The 22,603-nt window shown below is 44.8% G+C and overlaps 1 long non-coding RNA gene across 1 annotated transcript in view; it reads left to right on the top strand.

The window, feature by feature from the left end:
- The window catches only part of LOC120889707 (uncharacterized), a 49,829-nt gene extending 27,464 nt beyond the window's left edge, over nt 1–22,365 (top strand). Inside the window, exons 2-4 of the long non-coding RNA XR_005733764.2 lie at nt 585–698; nt 16,348–16,624; nt 19,932–22,365. This is a non-coding gene — a long non-coding RNA (uncharacterized LOC120889707). The remainder of the gene's footprint in view (nt 1–584; nt 699–16,347; nt 16,625–19,931) is intronic.
- Nucleotides 22,366–22,603: the final 238 nt, after the last annotated feature.

Genomic DNA, 22,603 nt, shown 5'->3' with positions numbered 1-22,603 from the left:
AAGGGACAGAAGGAACTGCACATGCAACGGTGTGGAGGCTGGCAAGTAGAGGATGAACCTATTCAATTTGGGCCTATTCAATTTGGCTGGAGCAGAGAGCTCACAAGAGAAAGAGGCAGAAAATGAGGTGGGAAAGAAAATCATCTCTGCCAGCCTGAAACACTTATGATTGTCTCTGATTCTTTCTGTACCGTCTACCACTCTAAATAGACTGCAAGGGCCTAGAGGTGACAGTCCATGTTTCTGCTGCGGCCTTGCCACTGACCTAGAGTCATGTGGACAGCAACCAAAAGAAGAGTCCAGGTCTGCCCAGACCAGTAGGCAGGGCCACCTACAACCAGAATGGATCTTCCCAACTTGAAGTGTGAAAGAAAGCATCTTGCACCTCCATCTAGTTACAGAGTAAGGAGTGGCCTCCCTCCTGTTTAATTTGCTCTGTGCCTTTATTGCCAGCAGAAGACAGATGACTCACGGAGGGTATTCCATACAGGCTCCCAGTGATTGTCTTTATGACTTCACGAGCCTTTTATGGTCCCCACTGGGAAAGGTGTTTTATTTTTCTTCTTTTCATTCTCCATTTTCAGTCGGTAAATAACCAACTTTCTGAGAGCCGAAGTTCATGCAATCCCAAGATAGGCCGTGACCATCAGAACAGAGGCAGAGTCAAAGTCAAGGGGAACAGAAGGAACCAGGACAAGGTGAGTCACCCAAGAGTCCATGAAGTGGGTAATCCCCAGCAGTGATTAATGTACACATCATCGAAGTTTAAAAATGAATAAATGTTTCTTTTCAGCAGATTTACTTTCTCAATGATGCTTGGCTTAGATTAATGATAATGTGAGTTTATGTTTCCAAAGTACACACAGACTGATCCACCTGGGGGGTTTGGGGGGGAGAGTAGTGGATGGGGGTTATGTGTGGGAGCCCAAAAAATTGTTACATGGGAGGATGGCCACCAATACATCATATTTAACTCATATCTGGTTTCTATACATATGAGAGGTATAACGGATACTCGTTTAAATAGACGAAGACCATATTGCATTTCAGTAGGGCTCTGGAGCTGTCTAGTACCAGCTTGCAAAAACCAATTGTTAAATTTTCAGGAATTTTGTGAGCTGTTTTACATCATGTCAGCAGCCTGAAATCAGCCACAGTGGGATTTTTTGCATTGCGGTAATGTGCAAAACCTACAAAGCTGAGCTTCATTCCCCCTCCTGACTGGTTGCCAAACATTTATGGCCATACTATTGTTGCAGCCATCCACACACTGAAGTGTTCAAGCAGGAGTGAAGGACCACTTGGCAGGAGGTAATGATATTTACTGATCACTTACTATGTGCCAGGTACCTTTCCAAGCACTTTTTATCTACGTACTTAAGAATCCTCCCAACTGTACCGGGTAGATGCTGGTCTGGAACCTAAAGCCACACCCAGATACACAAACCTCCCGAGGCTCTGCTTCTTAATAGGCTAAGTAGGCGGTTCAGGCTATAGGGTCCTTTCCAGCTCTAACATTCTAGATCCTAAATAAAAGGGAACATTTCAAAGCTGGAATTACACACACACACACACACACACACACACACAGACAGACAAACAGGGAAAGCTTTCAAAAATCTCATTCAAATTATGGCTAGATTTGTCTATTAGTGAGATTTGTTTCTTTGCATGTGCTAATTGGTCTTGGCATTAATTAATCTGATTTCATTATATTCTCTTTAATTTGTCAAGATATCATTTTGTTATTGGGTGACGGAACACTTTGGAGGATTGTTAGAATTGGAATATATATTTTCCCCCCTTTTAAAGTTCCTAGAGAAAAGTCATTATCAATTAAGTTAATTTGCATACACATTAGGTTAATCGTTTTAGTTTAGCCAAATTTGTGGAAATTTACATAGCAAATTGACCCTCCACATTTCACTTAAACATATGTAGCACACCGAGTAGTGCATTTTGAGTTGCTAATGAAACTGAGGTTATTTTACACGCTTCTTTTAGTAAAAGAGGTCTAATTAGACCAAGTAATTTTTTATTTCATCCGTAATTGCAAAACAAATAAGCTTCTTGGCATTTTTTTTCCCCTAGCAGCAGCATCTCACGGACAGGGACGTTAATAGGGAAGTCATGTTTTCCTAATTAAGCCTGGTTTGATTCTTGCTCACTGTTCCGACGTCAGCCCTCTCTGCTTTCTCCTAGGTGCTCTGCTGCCAGAGTCGCTAAGCCTCCTGGTATACCTATTAATAGAAAACTCCCCCACATGGAGCCAACAGAATTAAAAAATGTAACTAGGAAGGCAGGGTGGGAATTTTGACAGATTTGTTTTTAAAAAAATTTTTTTTTTATGCCAGAGTGGAGAAAGTTGAATTCAAAAGGGGGTCTTGCTTTTTTCCATCAAGGGAAGAAAAGAGAGAAAAATAGCTTTTGTTCTCCCCCAGAAAAGAAGTTGGCATAACACATTGGTGGTGTTTCAAAAGTGACTCCAGGGGCTATCTTATTCAGTGTTGGAAAATTGGCTGCTGTCTTCCCATCTCGGATGGTGGATCTGTACAGAGCTCATGGTCATGCCAGGGAATTGCAGTGAGATCTGGGATCTGAGCCTTTGTTGCGGGGGAGACAGGGGAACTTGCCCAGACCTCTGTCTTGGAGGAAGTGGGAGTTGATAGTCGGGGTGTGTTGGGGAGACACTGGGGTAGCCCTAGGGATGCTGTGCTTCTATTGTTTCCCTCCTAGCTACACCAAGAAGACCTTGATCACGGTCTACTCTGCTTCATTTCTTGATTTTATCAGCTTGTTGAGCCTGGAATGGAAGTAGGTAAAGGAGATGTAGAAGGGATCAGAAAGCCGTGTCATGCCTTTTGCATAAAGCCAGGAGACTTGAGTTCCAGTCCTGCCTCACAACTTCAAAAAGTGGCCACAATCCTGCTCATCTCCCTGTGTCCCAGAATTTTGCAATGTGACTTTACAGCTATCCTCATCAAGAGGTGGGGTCTATTTCCATCCTCTTTGAATCTGGACTCTCCTTTGATTTGCTTGGGCCAATTGAATGCCACAGAAGCGATGATGTGCTAGTTCCCAGACTGGTCCTCAAAGGACCTAACTACTTCTGTTCACTCTCGCAGAACCCTGCTGGATGAGATGGTGAGAGGCATGTGGCCCAGTGGTCCCCATGGTCCAATTGACAGTCAGTCAATCCCCAGAAGTAGTGCCATCTTGTTGACCTGCATGTGGCCACAGATTACATGAGGGATCCCAGATGAGCCCAGTTTAAATTTCCAATCCACAAACTGTGAGCTAAAGAAATGGTTGTTGCCTTTAGTCACTAAGTTTTTGAATGATTTGCTTAGCACTCATAACTGATTCTGTCATTAACCAGTGTGTGTCCTTGGGAAAATTCTTCTTTATACCTGAACTTTAGACTCCTCATCTGTAAAAGCAGTTGGGATTAGAGGATCTGAGTTTTCTCCCAACGTCATAGATTTTCCAGTTACCATCTTGCTTGTCTAAGACAGCCTGACATTTTACTGTTAAGAACTCCAGGTAGGGCATTCTACTCTGTTACTGGGCCCTAGAACCCCAGGGAGATGAACTTATCAGTTCCTCACTAGGTGAGAAGAGGACATAACACGTGTAAGGAGAGAAGAGAGCATCTCTGTCTTGGGACAAAGAACAGAAGGAGGAAGCAATGTTGGCCATGGAATAAGATATGAAGAGGTGGTACAGGGTGTGTGTGTATGTGTGTGAACTTTTTGAAGATGAAGTTGCTGAGCTTCAGTGGAAAGGTGTACTTTGAAAAAATATGAGCCTGTTAACATCACCTATGGAGCAGTTTATGGCCCTGGAACCTCATTAGGGTAGGGTACCCAAGTGCCAGGCATGGTCTACACAGTGACTAGGGAGGCTGAGGCAGGAGGATTACAATTGAGAGCCAGCCTCAGCAACTTAGTGAGGCTCTAAGCAACTTAGCAACACCATCTCAAAACTAAAACAAATAGTAAAAATATTCTGGGGATGTAGCTCAGTGTTTAAGCACCTCTGGGTTCAATCCCCAATCCCCCCCCCAAAAAAAGATAGGGCACCCAGCCTGTGGGCTGCAGTTCCAGCCATAAGTCCTCAGGGGCCAGGGCCACTGGGAATGCAGGTTGCTATAGGAAGTGCCCAGCAGCCTGTAGTCTGAGTTATGTGCAATTCCTGGGGTGAGCTCTTAACCCCTTTATTTGCCTTTTAAGAACATACCAAGGCCATCCATTGACAAATGGATAAAGAAAGCCTGGTCTCTCCATATAATGTGATATTATTTGGCCTTAAAAAGCAGTGAAGTACTGATCCATGCTACAGTATGGATGAACCTTGACAACATTAAGCTAAGTGAAAGAAGCCAGTCACAAAAGGCCACACGCTATCTGATCCCATTCATATGAAAGTCCAGAAAAGGAAACTACAGAGATGGAAAGTACAGTGATTGCTTAGACCCAGAGAGGGGCAATGAAGGGATAGGGGAGTCCTAACTAAGGGATATGGGGTTTTAGGGATGAGGAAAATGCTCTCAGATTTATTTGCTGTTATGGTTACATAACTCTGTGAATACATTACATTAAAAATCATCGAATTATACATTTTAAGTAGGTTAATTGTGTGATATGTAAATGATATCTCCATAGACCTGTTTTAAAAGTACACTTAGGAGCACAGTGATTAAGAATGAATGGTACAGTGCTCGGTTCACATAACCAGAGCTTAATAACTGTGAAATGAATGAATGGACAGTGAGTAAATGAATGAATGCTAGTCTATGGTTCAAAGAATTCAGTCTGGTATGATCAAGTAAGTTTTTTTTTTGTAAACTTTGAGCTTTTATTATTTGGAAAGTATTATACCTGTAGGTTCGATCCAACTCCTTTGGGTTGAATTTCTTCTAGAAACATCCACATTGTATGAAATTCCTATTGCAGGGCTCACTTACTGGACTGGACCCCTGGATGTCAGGGAAGGCTCAAGACAGGTCTCAACATTCCCTGGTCTCTTGGAGGTGTGAGGGCAAAGCTGACCTGGACTCTCCTCCGTCCTTGTCTCACCTACACGTGGGCGCTCCTCCTTTCCCAGCAGCTCTGGCTCCTGTGGTCTCAGCATTCCTGTGTTTAAGAAAAAATTCAGCAGTTTCTCTTATTTTCTGATGCTCGAGTGAGCACAGCCCCTGGGGTCAAAAATTTGAGCTGGGGCTGAGGCACTGCCCTTGACCTCAGGAGTCCAGGAATGTCTTGGTGGAGAGACTGGCACAGAACCCTGGGCCAGGCAGGAGTCCTGGGTGTCTGGGGCAGGGAAACCTATTCTCTTAGGTCTCTGAGGCATGCAGGCAATAAAGTCAAATTTTGTTTTAGGGCCCTCTCACCCTCCCTTTCTGCACTGTGAGGTCTGTTCCCCTTTCCTCCCTGGACCCTTCAGCTATCCTGGTTCTACTGCATCTTGTACCTGTGCTGTCAGCTTAGATTTTTATTGTATCTATTTTCTGTGACTGACTACTTTGTTGGAGGGAAAGGGCCATACATTCATCTTTGTATCTACCCAGTGCCTAACAGCCTGTCTCACACATAGTGTTAATATGTGTCAAGAGTAAGCGAGTTATTTCTGAACAAAGTGGACCGGCCAGCAGCCTAGCGATCACATGGCCATAGTGTTCCTTTTTCCATGAGAATGTGCAACTGGACTTATGTGCCAGAAACCTCATGCAAAGGTCAAATTCTACAGTCAGGTGGGAAATGTACACACATAAATGGGCTCTATGCCACAGCAGGGAGTGGGGACAATTGTGGAGCATAACTTCAGCTCCTCCTGGGACATTCAGATCCACAGCTTTCTAAAACACTTCTGGCCTAGAAAGCATGCCTGAGGTCTCCTATGTGAAAGACCCCTGCTACAAGGTCAAACCTGAACTATCCAACTTTAGGGGAGAGATGACATTACCTGGAATTTTTCCAGGAACATAAAAGCCAGGTGGCATAGAGAGAACTTGGAGTAATAATACTTGAATCCTAGCTTTGCATCTATCATTATCAACTGTGATATCCTGGTAGGACATTTCAGAATCTTTGTGCCTCAGTCTTCACATAAATAAATGGGTATACACATGACAGAATGATGTAGGTAAATGCATTTTGCACAAGGTGAAAATTACTACAAAAAGTACTAGGGTTTTTGTAGAATCTTGTATGGCTTATCCTCTTAGGAATTGTTGGTGCCCTGATCTGTCATCAGTTAAGGACCAGCCAGGGTTGGGTGTGCCATCTCCAACCCCCATGGGCCCCACCACTTGTCTCCTTGTGAATCCAGGAGCAAAGTAGAAAATGGCATTTCTGAATGAGGCTGACAGTTCACCAGGCACGAAAACCCACCCAGTTGTGACTCAGAGTTTTGGAGGCGCAGATAGAATTAAGGAAATGTTAATGTATTCGCATCGCTTTGCCTCCTGCCTACACAGGCATAAGCATCAAGGAGGGAGGATGGCGTGGAAGAGGGGACCAGGAGATGGGGAGATATGTTGATGGGCTGGGTGTGTAGGGGTGGGGACTGCAGGGTCCCAAGGCTGCCTGCCTGCTGCAGCTGGGCCTGAGATCCCCAGGGGACAGGGAGGAATGTGCTGGCATCTGGTCTCTGCCAAGTGAGTCTGCTGCCCAGAATATAGTATCAGCCTGGGCATAGGGCTAGAGCAAGTGGGGTCCTGGGGTGCATGTGTGTGCCCCCACAGGGAATTGGGGGTTGGGTGGGGGATGCAAGGCAGATAACCCAGAGCTGTCTGTTTCAGCCCTGGTGATGTGGCTCGTCAATGGCAAACAGCCGTTTAGAATCAACGTCTTTTCCAAATGAGGCCCCAATGCTGTATGCTTAATACGATCTGTCTTATGCAGGGAGCCAGCTCCCCAGGGCACAGCAGCCAGTGTGCTCTGGCAGCATGGAATAATCCCCTGGGAGGCTACCTCCTTTTCTCCCCCTCTTGTGGGGGCTCCAGGACCAAACCCCGAGGGGTTGAGATGAATGGCTGCCAGTTTGATGGGTGTACACAGAGGTACCTTAAATCACTGATTCTGTTACTTCCCTTTTTACTGCTGAATGCAAGTATCTGTTGTAGCATTTGCCAAGCATCAACTGCAGGCCGCTGTGGGCACGAGAAAGATAGACACATAGTCTAGTGTAGGTCCATAGCCACCTGTGATTCAGGCCCGTGACCCCTCCCCAAAGTTCTCTGTTCCACTACCTTGCACCTGGCTGTAGGAAGTGCCTAGTAACTGTCATTGACAGAAAAAGAGGCTGTCTATAATATCCCACCTAGACTCAGGCATAGTCTCTGTTCAATTCAATTATGGGGCCACTAGGGGGATCCCTGGGCACCGCTGGGAATTTATGGTGATGGACCTTCTGGAATGGAGGGTGCTAGAGAATTGATGTAGGGATGGCTTCCTTGTGGGTACATGTGCCAGGGCGGCACCAGGAAATGACATGGCATGTTGAATAAGATTCTTATTCTTCCTTCTGTCTGATACCCTCAGCATTCTGAGCTTCCATAGCAGGACTCAATATAGGACCCTTCTCTGACCCAAAGAGAAGAAAGAGCCTATGAGGCAGTTGGAAGTCAGGGTGAGGAGGCCCAGGCAGGAGTGGGGACATTGGCTTTGAGGATCCTGGGTGGGATTCTGCTCTGCTTCCAGAGGCCAGGAAACCTTTTGAACATTCCTTGCCAGGAAAAGCCACGGTTCTGTCTTGCTTTCTCTGCCCTCTCCTCCCCTTTTTAGGTCTTGAGTGTTTTAAATGCCAGTCTTCATGGTTTGATGGAGAATTTTACACTAATGCAGAGTATTACCTAGTTAATTTGACTAGAATAGACTGTGATTTTACACGGTGAGCCTGTTGCCTCCTGAGCTAACAGTTCCATTACCATGGGTTGTGTGGCTGCTCTCCCAGAATCTGAGAGCTGAGGGCCATCAGCACATGGCATTCCTGGGAGCACCCTGGGAGGCTGGTGAATAGGATGGTGGGACCATTAAGCTTAGATTCATCAGCTCATTTCTTCAGTCATTCACTCACATTCATTTCATTCTTTACCCAAGAATTAACTCATTCGTTATCTCTTAAGTTTACTCATTACCCTCCTTCATTTAATAAACTTTTATTGTGGGCTGGAGAGATGCCAGATCTAGTGCTTTGTCCTGGGCAACACAGATGCATAGGCTCTAGTCCCTACCCATTTAGCATTCACAGTCATGCCAAGGGAAAAGGTTGAAAACATCTAAATATATCACAGTGTGCCCAAAGTGGATCTCAAACACTGTGGGAGCCCAGAGGAGAGGCTGGCTGCATGGGAGGCTCCAGCAGCCTCCATAGGGTTAAACCGAACTGACCCTTGGGGGAAATATAGAAGGCAAGCAAATTCAGATGCTGACCTGGCATGGGAGCAAAACTAAGTTATAAAGAAATGGTAAGAGAACCACTTCCTAGAGAGAGATACCAGCCACTGTGGCTTCTGTGGGGCTTATTAGGAGGCAGATCTGGCCCTGTCACCACACCCTAGTGCCCAACACCCCAGTGTATGGAAGAAGAGAGAGGGAAAACCATCAGCTTAGTGGAGACTGTTTTTCTCTCTCCCTTCCCTAAGCCAGCCTGGGGGTGTCTAAGGAAATTATGTATGGAGATTAGGAATGCCACAAAGAAGAGACTGACATCTTACTCCAGGCCAAATCAAACATCCCAGTGCTTCATTTGGAGGATGGGGGTGGGGGTTCTTGGGAGAGGCTGGCTTGCATCTGCTGCTTGCTTCTTGCTGAACATGTCTGAAGTAGGAGTAGGGGCCATGGGACGCAAGGAGCAGAATGGCTGGTTGAAATAGCTTAAATGCAGGAAGGCAGGAACTGAAGCAGAGTAAGTCTGGAAAGATGGTGTGGTCTCTCCTCTATCCTAAGTCTTCCCAGCTCTGAAGGAGAGCAGAAGATCTCATGGATCTGAAAGAGCAAGGAATAGAGTAGGGGCAGTGGCAGGGCTGTCCAGGGGCCAACTAAATGAAGAGCATCCCTCACTTAGGAGGCTGAGTGATAGACTTAGGCAGGGGGCTCAGGTAGCCATGACGTTATCTCTAGCACCAGGGAGGGCAGGTGAACACAAAAACCTACCTAAGACAACCATGTGTGTCTCCTGCACAGAGGCCAGCACGGGGGCAGAGCCAGCAGCAGGAGATGGGACCAGGATGAACCCCTTTGGAGACTTCCCCAGGAGATCAGGCCACCAGTTACCCACAATGACTCCAGCCTTCTCTCCTAGTCTCCCTCCCTGCTCCCAGAACCAGTGGATCCGGACCCAGGAAGATGATTAGAAAGTTAAGGTGTTTGACCCGTGATGTTGTTATTGAGAGATTCTGGAGAAAGTACGGAAGGCGTGACTAGGAAAAATATTATATTCATGCCCCACTGAGAATAAACTGTTTAATAAATTAATTGCCCAGAGAGAAAGGGGAGGACAGTCCAGGTAGAGGTGACTACACGAAGAGAATCACAGAGTGGTGAATTCCCTGGTGGGAGGTGTGCAGAGTGTGGTAAGATTAAAGGTTAAGTGCATGATCAGGGGAGGATGGGGGATGGGGCCAATGCATGCTCTCAAAAGTACCCTTATCCAGACAAGTGGAGGCATTTAGAAGGCTCCATGTAGCCCCAACCTGTCCACTGATGAGTTTAATAAAGAACACACAACACAGGTCCTTCTCTTATTGGGTTCCAGCGCTTACCACTGGCTTGGAGTGACCCATACCCCAAACATCCCCTCTCGTGACCAACATGCTGAGGCTCCAGGAAAATGCTTCTCCCTGTCCCTTGACCTCTGCTCTTGAAACAGAAACAGAGTATGAACGTGGAGTAAGCACGTCAGGAGACAGTGCTCTGGAGTGGGTGGTGAGGGACTGGAGATCTAAGCGATGGAAGTGCTTAGATATAAGACCAACTAATTAACTTGTCAAATCCTTTTTCTCAAATAGCATGGGTACAGATACTTCATACTGAAGTATCCATAGTGCTGAGCATCCATTTTCTTGTTTTTTTTTTTTTTTTGGTGTGTGTGTGTATGTGTGTGTTTGAATTCATAGTTCCGGAGGTATTCCGTATTGGCTAATTAGTGTGGTATTTGCAACAGTTACATATAAAAACTGAGAAACATTTTGCAACATCAAACAACTCACATTTCTCTTAAACTTATATATATATATATATAGTCCTCTCTCTGTATCTGCAGGGAGTGGATTCCAGGACCCCCCATGGATACCAAAATCTGCAGATGATCAAGCCCTTTATATAAAATTGCATAGTATTTGCATGTAACCTACCCACAGCCTTTCCTATACTTTAAATCATTTCTAGATGACTTATAATGCCTAATACAATGTGAATGCTATGTAAATAGTTATTATACTATGTTGTTCAGGGAATGATAATAAGAAAAAAGTCTGTATATGTTCAGAACAGATGCAATCTTTTTGTATATTTTAGATCTGTGGTTAATTGAATTTGAGATGCAGAACCTGTGGACATGGAAGGCTAGCTGTGTGTAGGTCTAGATATAACATAGATAAAGAATGGTATAGACTCTCTACGGATCTAAGTTCTACTATAGGAAACAGTAATGAAAATGAACTATTTTATATTTTCTGAGATGATAATTGATCATATGTGACCACATTACTGTGTTTAAAAGTTAGTATAATTCAATGTTCATTTCTGAATACATAGAAGTATGGCTTTAAGAATTTTGTTATTATTTACTATTTCTATTATCTCAGCAGAGAAGTTTCTCCAGGTTGAAATTAAGGGGAAAACTATCAAAGGACTACAATGACTCAAGAAATACTGTCTATGTTGGCATTGCTTTCAATAGAACACAAATTATGTAAACATCTTGATTATAATAACATAATCAGGGATTCTGTTTAAATAAAGGCAAGAAAAATAATTTTGGAGTAAATATATAATTGTTTTTAAATTATTTTATCTTTGTTTTCTTACTCATCTATCCAAACATTGTCAGCGCCCAAACAAGTACAATAATAATTTCATCTAGCTTTGATATATGCCAACTTTCAGTCATACTACAAGGAATCCGTAGCTTTACACTTGTGTTTTGAATTTGTTATCATAACAGTGTATTTGTCAAGGGTGCCTTAGTCCATTCAGGCTACTATAACAAAGTACCCATAAACTGGGTAACTTAAAAATAACAGAAATTTTATTTCTCACAGCCTAAAGGCTGGGAAGCCCAAAATCAAGGTCCCAAGAGACTCAGGGTCTGCTTTCTAGTTCATAGGTAGTCTTTTCCACTATGTCCATACATGGTGAAAGGAGGAAGGGAGCTCTCTGGGCCTCTTATATAAGGGTACTTATTCCAGTCATCAAGCTCCAACCTTATGACCTAATCACTCCCAAACGTCCCACCTCCTAAGATCATCACCTTGGGGACTAAGGTGTCAATATAGGAATTGAGGGGGAGCACAAACTTTCATTCAATAGAAAAGTATAAATGTATTTTATCAAAGACTTTCTTACCTTAATTTGTTACCTTAAAATTACCTTAAAAATTTTAAATATTTCGATTTGTGGCATGTGGGCTTCTGTTTGGGTCCTTGCTCTGGGCCCTGCCAATCTTAGAAGGCACCTGCTAGTCCCCAGTGACAGCTAGGCTACTTCTCTGACCTCAGTCATGGCATCACATCATAGTCCTCCAATGCACTGGTGAATGGTCTGACACCTCCATAGTCACAGCATTGGGACCTGGAGATTTTCTTGTTCTATTCCCTCATTTTATAGGCAAAGTAATTGCTACGGAGAAGCAAAGTATCTTGCCAGGGTCACATGGCTTCTAAAGCACTTGGAGGCCCTAGAATGGGAACTGTGTACTAAGGAAGGGTGGATGGGATGGGTTGAGAGGAGTTGGCATTCAGGCTCCTGCAGCTCAGCAGCCCCCCAGAGGCTATAGCACCATCCTCTGACTAGTGGAGCTCAGCAGAGCGGATGTGAAAGGAAAAAGCAAAGATGGTCCTGCATGTGCCCATCACCCACTTGTGATGTGGGATTCCATCCCAGCCCTTGCACTAACTTATCTTCCCAAGCCTCAGTTTCCCCACTGTAGAACAAGTAGCATGGACAGGATGTTCGGTAAGATGCCCCCCACCCAGTCTCCACATCCTATGTCTGAGTGATTCCCCAGAGGCTACAGGTTTGTAGAACCCTGAGGACTGAATTTGGCCTTGATCCATGTTTCTCCTTGATTTCTGAAACCACATGCACTTGCTGGAACACTAACTCCATCTGGTCCTGATTCTCTTCCTCCCTATTTCTCTCCACTGGAAAGCACTGCATCCTGCCCAAGGCACCTCAGGGAGCTGATCTCGTAAACTCCCTGGTTTTTCTCCCCTGAGGCTTCGCAAGTCAAGCATTGCCAACAGCTTCCTCCCTTCTGCCCCAGCAGAGAGGAGCAGCCACCATCTGGGTGAACAGGCTTCTGCCTTCTCCCCTTGGGGAGGCTGGCAAGGTGGATCACCAGCCTTCTTCCCATGGGCAGCTGGAGAACCTCCTTCCTGAAGTCCAGACTTGGAAGTCTCACTCCCCTTTGACCTATATCTTCTGCTTGCCCACCGCCATCCCAAACTTTTACTATTTTCTTTATTTTCTGCTCATTCTTTTAGGCAAGAGGCAGTAGAACACACAGGTTAAGAATATACCTGAACTTGAATTCAGCCTTCCTGTTTATGGGCCATGTGACTTTCTCTGGGGTGATTTTCTTACCTGTCAATCAGGCATAAGAATTCTGACCTGAGGGGTTTGTTGAGAAGAACCGTGCCTGGTACACAATAATAAATACTATCTTTTAGTCGTTAATCCAGTGAACATTTGTAAAGCACATTGTGTTAGATTCTTCATTAATTTCCCCAGGTTTCCTCCAGATTTTATTAATAGCTCTCTACTTTTTTCTTAATATCTAAATGAAATAATCTGAGCTTCCATTCTACACACTCTGAGGAGTCACTCTCCCCAGGAGCTTTGAGGATTCTCTGGGAGGCCTGATGTTCTGCTGTTACTTGTGGTTCTGACTTCCTGTCCTTGGCTAGGATTGTTGTCTGCCCAGATTTGCCCAGTACATGATCAAAGACCTCTCCTAAGACAACTCTTCACATAAGGTCTTTTGAGAACAAAGGGGGATTTTATGTTCAAGAAAAGAAAAAAATAATATTGAATATTATATGCTATTGTTTATAAAAGAACAGAATTCTCTGGATAGAAAGAAGGGGGAAATAGGGCAAGGTGAGGTATTTCAAGCAGAAGGGACGTAGTGTGCAATGATCCCCATAGAACACGTGTGACAGTCTACTACCTGCTTACCAAACCCATGGCCTGGTCTTCCTCCGGGGCTTTGAGCTCTCACCCTTGGAGTTAGATGTGGCATGAGGCTGAGGTCTACAGATCAGAATGTGAGCAGAAGGGATTGTACTCCTCCCAGGCCTGGCCCGTGAAAACCTTTGTGCACTCCTTCTTGGAAAAGGACAAAACTGGGATGGTGGGTTTTGGCTGAGTGGGATAGTAACCCCTGGGAGGCCTTTGGGGATATATACTGAAGATGGAAGAGCCCTGTCAGCCTGTCTCTGAAAGAAATGTCAAGGACAACTACTCTTACCAACAGGATCCTCAGTGTTTCCCTGTTACAGGACTGAGGAATAAAAAGTCTTGAATTTGAATCATAATATATTTTGGGGTCTGTTTTTAATTTTTATTTTGGTATCAGAGATTGAACCACTGAGCAACTGAGCCACATCCCCAGCCCTTTTTATATTTTATTTAGAGACAAGTTCTCACTGAGTTGCTTAGAGCCTCACTAAGTTTCTGAGTCTGGCTTTTAACTCAGGATCCTCCTGCCTCATCTTCCCAAACTGCTGGGATTACAGGCATGTGTCACGGTGCCTGGCTGTTTTTGTATTTGGCATTACTCCAACTGATATACATCCAACCTCTTTTTTTCTTTAAACTCATCATGCTTGAGAGTACTTGCATGTAACAACTTTCCTCGGTAGACCATAAGCTATATGAGGGCAGGGAGCACACTTTTCTATCACTCTATCTCCTGTGCATGGTGCATAGAAATAGCTTGGTGAAGATTTGTCAGGTTGAATGTCAAGGTAAAACTTTGGTGAACAGCACAGCGCCATCTGGTGGGCACGGGAAGCAGTGCTGCCTTGTTTCCAGGATTCATTGTCCTTGGCATAGAGGTCTTGTTCCTGCTACAGAGACCCTTCTCTGTCTCCAAAGTTCGCTGATTCTAACTTTCCCTGTTTAGCATATACCCTTAGTCCTGGATTCCTGTGAGGCTGGAGTTTTGCCTTATCTCTACTTTTAAAAAATACCTTTATTTTAATGATTTATTTTTATGTGGTGCTGAGGATAGAACCCAGTACCTCACACATGGAGGCAAGTGCTCTACCACTGAGCCACAACCTCAGCCCTTGATCTCTACTTTTTATGATGCTGGGCAGTGCATGGACCTGATGTCTTCTGTTCTCTGCAAAGCTTTGCCAGTTCTGGATAACCATCTTATATAACTAATAACACTTGTGCAATGCCAGGGTTTTAATCCTGGCTTTGTTCAATTATTAGTTGCACAATCTGTTGGAAATTATGTAACCTCTCTGTGCCTCGGTGTCCTCATTTGAATAATCAGGTTACTAATAGCACCTGTATCATAGGATTATTGTCAGGATTGAATGGTGCTTCACTCATAGCAAGTGCTCAATAAATATTATTAGGATTAGTATTGCCCTTTCCAGTTTATAAAACAGTTTCATGAATTTCAATAAATATCTTTCCTATAGTCCTTGGAGAAATAAAACCCCAATCCCTTATAAGTAAAATGACAACTCAACATATTCAGAGGCAATGTTACTATTGGTAGGTTTGACACACCATGCCAGATTTTTATATGCTAAGACAGAAGGAGACACTGAGGCCCAGAGAGATATGAGAACTGCTAGTGAACAGTAGAATGGGACTCCCTAGTGTTACATCCAGGTTCCAGTTTGTTAAAGCAGGCTAACTTCTACGCCTGCTTGACATCCTCCCACCCGCAATGACAGTGCCCAGGGCATTGCAGAGAAGGGCCTTTCTGCCCTAGACTCGTGGTCTTCAGGCACTTCCTTGCACGGGCACACATGTGCACACAAATATCTCTAACCCATCTGAGTTCAGTGCACACATGTTCTCAGTGGCACTTACGCCCTGCTTGCGAGTCTGGCTGGGTCACCAATCTGCCCATCTGAAGTGCGTTTTTCTTTTGCACAGTCCCATACCATTGTTTCAAAATGGGTTTCTGCCCTGATACCTCGCAGCCTTATGTCACCTTTTCTTGCTATCTGTCTATTGACTTGGCTTCTCCAGTTAGAACCCAAGGTTCTGAACTTCCCTGACTGCTCTTCCCTAATGAATCCAGGTTATCCCATAGCTCTGCTAGGTGACAGCTTTCACTGGGGCTCCTATAACTTGCTAGAAGGTGCTAAGGGGGCAGTTGTGAGTCACCCCACCAAACCACACATTGGCATTATCCCAGGTGGGTGTTTTAGCCCTGCCAGGGGGGGGAGCTTGCCCATGCAGCCACAGAACTGGCCTGGTCCCCACTACCACTCGCCTCTTAACTCACGTCCTACCTCTCCCACTGGGTTGCCAGGAAGCTAACATCTGGCTGGAGATTCCAATCCGTAGTAACAGCCTGTACTAGTGCTCTTCCCAGACTCCTGCTGGCTCCCTGGCCCAGCCTGGGGGACTGGATCATGGTCTCCTTGCAAAGGTTTCTGGGGAGGGTACTACTCTACAGCAAACAGCTGCCATGGCTAATCCGTTTTCTCTGTGCATTTGCAAGATACATAATTAAGAGTTCTGCTGAGGGGGGAAATAAAGCACACCATTAGATTTGTTTAGCATATTACACCAGGTCTAGTGCCCGCCTGAGCCCTCATGCCACACAAGACATTAAGGTAAGACTCCGGAAACAGCCCCCCAGTTGCTTGATAGGATCTGCTCCATGTTAATTCCAAGTAAATATTTGCTATTCAGGTCTTTATATGCCTCACCACCAGCGGGGATTTTGAAAGGTGGGCTTTCCCACCAAACCCTGTTTATTTAATTATCAGACCACTTAAACACAGAGTTCCTAAGGCTCTCCCTACTTGCCCCTGTGTTGTCTTGAAGTTTCTCTCCCTCCTTTTTTCCTTCTGGGTCTTGCCTTCCTTTTTCCTACCAGCTTCTCATTTCCCTTGCCTTCTCTCTTGTCCTTGGTTTCTAGACCTCAAGTTCAGCCTCTGGTGGCGTGGAATGAATAAGGAATGAGCATCAAGGATCGTGGATTAAGAATGTGGCAGAGCTTTGATGTTCTCCTCTGAAGCCTTTGTGCAGTGGAATGAGGTGTGACCCTATGGCTGAGGAACTGGATAGGAGAGGATCTGGAAGGCCCAGTATTGCAATGGAAAAGTCTGGAACTGAGGAGAGCAAGTGGAAGGAGGTTAGAGACCAATATGACAAGAGGAAGAGGAGGGTCTGAGGGTCCTTTCAGGAGAAGGCTGGTATGGAAACATGCTGTTGTGCTAGGAGGGTTTAATGCATGATCACAGAAATGGTGGATGCTCTCACGGCACTCTGTACAGGTGCTATTCATGGCCAACTGAGGGCGGTCAGGAGAGGCTGTCCCTATATCTGCCAGAGGGGAGGGAGCAGGGGATGGTAGAAAGGAGGGGCAAGTTGGCAGAGCTTAGCCTGGTGCCATCTTGAGAGGTAGTGGTGAGCTCCTAGCCTCTTGGAGGCAGAAGGACCTCCCAGGTCATATAAGCCAACACCAAGTATCATTTCCCTCTATCTGTCCCTAACAAGGATGTTCCTTTCCTAACAGTATGGAACACACAGTGGAGTCCAGTCCATTGGAGGGCAGGGTTGAGCGTGAAGCTTATCCTCACATTGAGCCAGAATCACCTGTAATACCTGTGATTCATTGGTTCTGGGACTCACCTTGGGTGTCCATAGAGCTGTCCCATCCCTCTACCATTCATTCCCTTGTATATTTGAGTTCACCATCAAACTCCATCTGAACTTTCTTTTCCTGACTTCGACAGTGCCCCCTTCTCATCATAGTTCTCACTGTAGTGATGTGTGTGAGCCGTGGGTTAGTGTCCCCCAGGGCCCGTGCACTTTAGGAGGGCGTGAGCTATGTTTTGTTCACTGCTATACCCCAGTGACCAACAGTTCTGGCAAGTACGAGGCATTCAACAAATATTTGTTGTATGACTTTGAGACATGGCTTGAATTCCTTGATTTTCCTTCTCTTCTACCTTGGAGAACACAAATTTCTCGATAGATCTCTTCAACTGGATGATTTGTTTTGCCCAGAGTGGGCCTACCTTCTCCCACACTTTGCAATGTTGGCAAGCTTTTTCTATAAAGGGTCAGGGAATAAATATTTACAGTCTCCATTCTAATTACTGAATTCTACCTTTATGGTACTAAAGCCACCATAGATAATATACAGAAAAGTGGATTTGACCATGTTCTGATAAAACTTTACAAATATAGATGGTGGGTCACATTTGTCCTGCAGGCCATAGTTTGTTCCAATAAACACTAAAGTTTTAGAAAATTTAGACTGGAATTGGGAAATAATCCTGTCAGAGAAATTTTAGTGCCGACCATTCCAGCAAGGAGTGAGCAGAAAAGAGCCCTTGGGCCCTTTGTGGCAACGGCAGCCTCTGCAGGAGGCAGAGAGTAGGTTAACCGCAAGACCTGGGCCTTGTGCGAAGTCAGGCTGGGAATAAAGCTGGACTCCTGCACCTGAGGGTCTGTCTCTGCTGAACTGGGTACCCAGGATGCAGCCAGAACAAGGAGATTCCATGCAAGCAGTGACAGTGGTCACTAGGGAACATCCTGACCCTAATAGTGGCTCTGTTGATATGTGAGGAGAAGGCTGATGGGGGATACTTTGAGCTACCAGGTCTAAAGGAAGCAAGTGATCACAGCTGCAATTGGGGGATTTAAGCACAGAGTGGGGATATGTGTGAATATGATTATATTGTGTCCATTTGTACGTCTAAATGTGCACGTAGAATGTTCCAGTCCATTTGGAGCTTCTGAAGGTGTGCGTTTGCGTATGCAGACTTCTGTTATAGCACTTACCATGCTCTGCTGTAGGCGTCTGCCTTCTTGTTCATTTCTCTTCTGAGGCAGGGAACTCATGGAGGGTGAGGGCTGTTCTTCTTAATCTGCTTATTTCCAGAACTCTGCACAGGGTTTGAGTCTTAGTAAGGGTGTAATAGTTTAGTTTAGGCTTAATTACATTGCTTAGTTTAATAAACCCATTAAATCCTGTTGTCTCAGATTTGGGACACTTATAAAAACTTAAACTGAGTAAGAAATATACCTGGGGTATATTTATTTGAAATAAATATAATATTTTTAGAGATCGTTTCTTTTGAGAAAAATAATAGGTGAACACACACATATGTTTCATGTAGTATATGAAAAAATATAAGAGATAAACATTCTCTGGATTATGACTTCCAACTGCTTTTAATGCACCTGTGTCCATTTTGTTACTTGCAGAATTGAAACACAGGACTTACTGGGTTAAATTGAATTGAGGATGGGCATTCAACACAGTTATGGGGCATTAGAGAGAATTGTTGTGATTGTGATTGTGTTTGCATATGGAGATGGTAGGTTTTCATTAGGGTGTGTGTAAGCAGACATGAAATTATTTCAGGGCATGTATGCAGGCACATATAGAATTGGGCTTTTGGGGTGTACATTTGAGATGTACATACAGACAGGGTCAGATTGTAGTTTTTTGTATATATGATGTGAATGTTCAGTGGAATATTTACATGGGACATACATAAAAATCAGGATTAAAGGTTCATGTGCAAGGGATATAAGAGGTATAGCAAGATAGAGTGTGCATGTATATATGAGGTGTGTACAAATGTACCTGACATCTACATCAAAGACCTAATCATAGGCTGGTGGGAAAGGATGGTTCATCTGAATATGTAGCAGATGCAGGAGCTTGGGGGAGATACACAGGGAGTGTGTACATGGGGCCTGCGCATGTCGACATGGGTCTGTGTTGTATATTCACTGCAGCCATAGCTGGATGAGGCTAATTCCTATCAGATAAGCACATGCAGACATGACCTGGTAGAGGTGCATACACATTGGAAATGTTCAAGTAGACTTCGGCTGTTGGAGGTATATGTAAATGATGGAGGTGTGCATACAGGAATGGATAGCTGTGAGGACGGGTGTAGGATTGTAATTGTTAATTCAGCACTGAAGGTGCATATACATAGGAATGAACAGAAATAATGATCTTTTGGTGATGTGTTATTTGAGGGGCATGCATACAGATGTGGCCTATACAGGGTATGCAAATATGGTGTGCATAAAGAGCCATGCCATTGAAAGTATGTATGAGAAGTATGTTTGCAGACTTGGGAATGCATCCCAGGGAGACACAGAGAGAGATACACTGAGGGGTGTGCATGCAGCTGAAATCCTTTCAAGTGTAAATATTCAGGATCATTCATTTTGACCATGGATTTTGTGAGGATGTGTGTACCTGATGTCTATACACGCAGATGAGACAGCTGTTGTGTGTGTGCATGCAGACACAGGGCTTGGGGTGTGTGTGTGTGTGTGTGTGTGTGTGTGTATGTGTGTGTGTGTGTGTGTGTGTGTAGCCACAGCTGTGGCACATGGGTGCACACTGTCAGGGTGTCTGCCAACTTGGGCAGTGGAGCATGTATGTACAACCAAGTGTGTGTCCACACAGATGATCGTGTCTGCTTTGGCAACTGTTTTTAAATTACATGCGTCCTCTTTCCTCAGGGTGAAGCTTCCTCTGGGCTGCTGCTGTCCCTGAACCTTGGTCTCCTGGACAGGGAGAGAAGAAAAGGCATTAAGTCAGCAAAGGCACATAAACCTCCATGGCAGAGATGTCTCTGGAAGTGGCTTCCCGGGAAATAATGTTAAATAAATAAATAAGAATGTTCTTAAAAATACTGAAGCTGTGGGAAAAGAGGTATTTACAGAGTGGAAGGAGAGAGAGAGAGAGGGACTTTAAGGGCAAAAATGCCACCAAGGAAGGAAGGAAAGAGAGAGGGAGGAAGAGAGCGAGTGGATGAGCAATTTAGTTGAGCCCGAGGCAGGGCGAGCCGCTATGGCAATGGCAGCAGCTAACAGGGTGACAAGTTGTGTATGTTTTATGTGCCCATTAATTCACTTACTCAGTAAAAAATGCATAGTTACCACCACCCAGACATGCCACTGCAAGAAGAGGCCTGTTCAAGCCACCTGCTTGCGGCCTGTGGTCCCAGTGACAGCTCAGACTGGGCAAAAGTTTCCAACCTGTAAAGGAGAGAATCTCGGCAGGTCCCAGAGGAAATTAGACACCAGCATTGCAAAAAGTTTCCAGTCGGTTCTGCCTCTCTGGGATTCTTTTGTACAATATTAACTTCTCAAGGGATACCATCTTGGGTTCGGAATATGCAATGTTCTTAGGAGGAAGGGAGAATAGAAGGAGGAGGCGGGCTTGGTGGAGAAGATGGGGAGAGAACATGGAGACTTGGCTTTCCAGAGTTCAGGTGCCAGCTAGGTTCAGGTCGGCAATCGAAACAGTTTGTGCATGAGCTCAGTTTCGTGTGTAAGGTCATTAAGAGAAACTTGGATCCACATCCCAGCGTGCGCTGCATCCTCTCCTGCAGGAAGTTGACATTAATCCACTACCTGGAATTGAATAAGTACCTGCTGTGTGCTCTGAACTGTTCTGGACACTGTATGCCAGATACCAGAGAAGCATGGAGCCTGGTTTCTGGCCTCAGCCCTCTGGGAAGAGACAGAAGAGCAGCCAGATGTTCTAGAAAAATGAGGTTGGAGGGCCTTGGGCTCTGGTTCTAGTTCTGTGACTTTTTAGCCATGTGGCCGTGGAAAGTGACTTACCCTTCTCAGTGGGTCTCAGTTTTTTCTCCTTCTCACGTGTCTTCTTATGCACCAGGTAAGAGATATACCTAGCTTACATGATCTAAATATATTTTTTAAATTGGCATTCAGGTTAACCAAGGTGTCAGTCTTCCCCTAGAAGAATAGCTGCAGAAAATGAAAAGGTCCATAGTGACAATTCTCAGAACAAAGGACAGTCTCCCCATAGTTAAGTTCAAGTCACCTAGGTGACAGCTGTAGCAAGGAAGATGACTGGATTTCTCTGAGCCACTTATGAAATGAGGTAATGGTAATTTCTACCACATAGTCTTATGAGGATTAAATGAGATAAGATATAAAAAGTAGTTAGTAAAGGGCTGGACACACAGTAAGTGCCAAATCAGCTATTGGGGATCTCAAAGGTTCCTTCCCAGGATGTTCTGATATTTGGATGCTTTCTGTTGTAAAGTGCTAAGGACTGTATACATGAAAGCTTTTTATAAACCAGCCCTGTGTATTGGAGGAGCCCCTTGGGCTGTAGCCTTGTGAGCAATCTGCAGCCTGGGCTGGCTAAGCAGAAAAGAGGGAGGTATTGAACACGTGATCTCTATAGTGGCAAGGGACAGTACAAGGAGCTGCTTGTCATGTAAGCACCAGCACGAAACTGGACAGACTGTAAGAGCTCATGGGGGGTGGGGGGAGAGCCAGGTCTCCTTCCTTCCCACCCTGGCAAAGACTGAGTCCTGAATTGGTGATGCTTAAGTCAGTCCTCCAAGAGTGACATCCTATCCTGCCTATCTGTTACATAGCTGGGTGCTTAGGCTATCCCCGGGGAAGAACAGCTGCTGGGGAGGGTAGAGTAGTTCCTGTCCCTCATTCCTCATGGGGAAGTTAGAACATATAATTATAAAGATGTTCTCAGTGATAGTGTCAGCACGTTTACTTCATGCTTACTATATGTTAGGCACGGTTCTAACCACTTTGCATATGGAAATCTTTACGACCCCCTGACATCAGTATCATTATCATCTTCTTCTCGCACAAGTGTAGTGCCCTGACACCTCAGTAAGTTGTGAGCTAGAATCTTTCCTTCCCCCACATAGGGTGTCTCACAGGCAAATGACCCTTACAGGGTTCTGGCACAAGTCCAACGGCAAAGCCCTAATTCAACACTACAAAGAAAAAGAAGATGTTGGAAGAAGATGCGTTCAAATATTACATTGGTTGGTGCAGGTTCTAGCCTCCCCTTCTTCCTTTTTATATTGATTATTCATATTTTTATTAGGTAAAATATGTTGCTTATAAAGTGAAAAAAATTAAACTAAATTTTATTAAAAGAGTGAAATGGCTTCTCTTTTTCAGGCTTTGCCAAGATCTCTAGGGCCATCAGGGCCGCAGGGGAGGTCGCACCCACCAGGGAGGCCCCTGGGCCTGCTGATCTGCTTCTCTGTGGGCCAGTGTTCTGCATTAAACATCTCTGGCCATTTTTTTTTTTTTCCTGAAGTCAGAGGCCAGACTCAAGGCTCTGAGCTTGCTGTCGCCTGGGGGAGTTTGCTGGGAGGTTCAGGAGGAAGCTGCCAGGC

The sequence above is a fragment of the Ictidomys tridecemlineatus genome, chromosome 4 (assembly GCF_052094955.1).
Source record: "Ictidomys tridecemlineatus isolate mIctTri1 chromosome 4, mIctTri1.hap1, whole genome shotgun sequence".
NCBI lineage: Eukaryota > Metazoa > Chordata > Mammalia > Rodentia > Sciuridae > Ictidomys > Ictidomys tridecemlineatus.
Note: the sequence above shows the minus strand (reverse complement) of the source record. Positions and strands in the feature narration are given on the sequence as shown.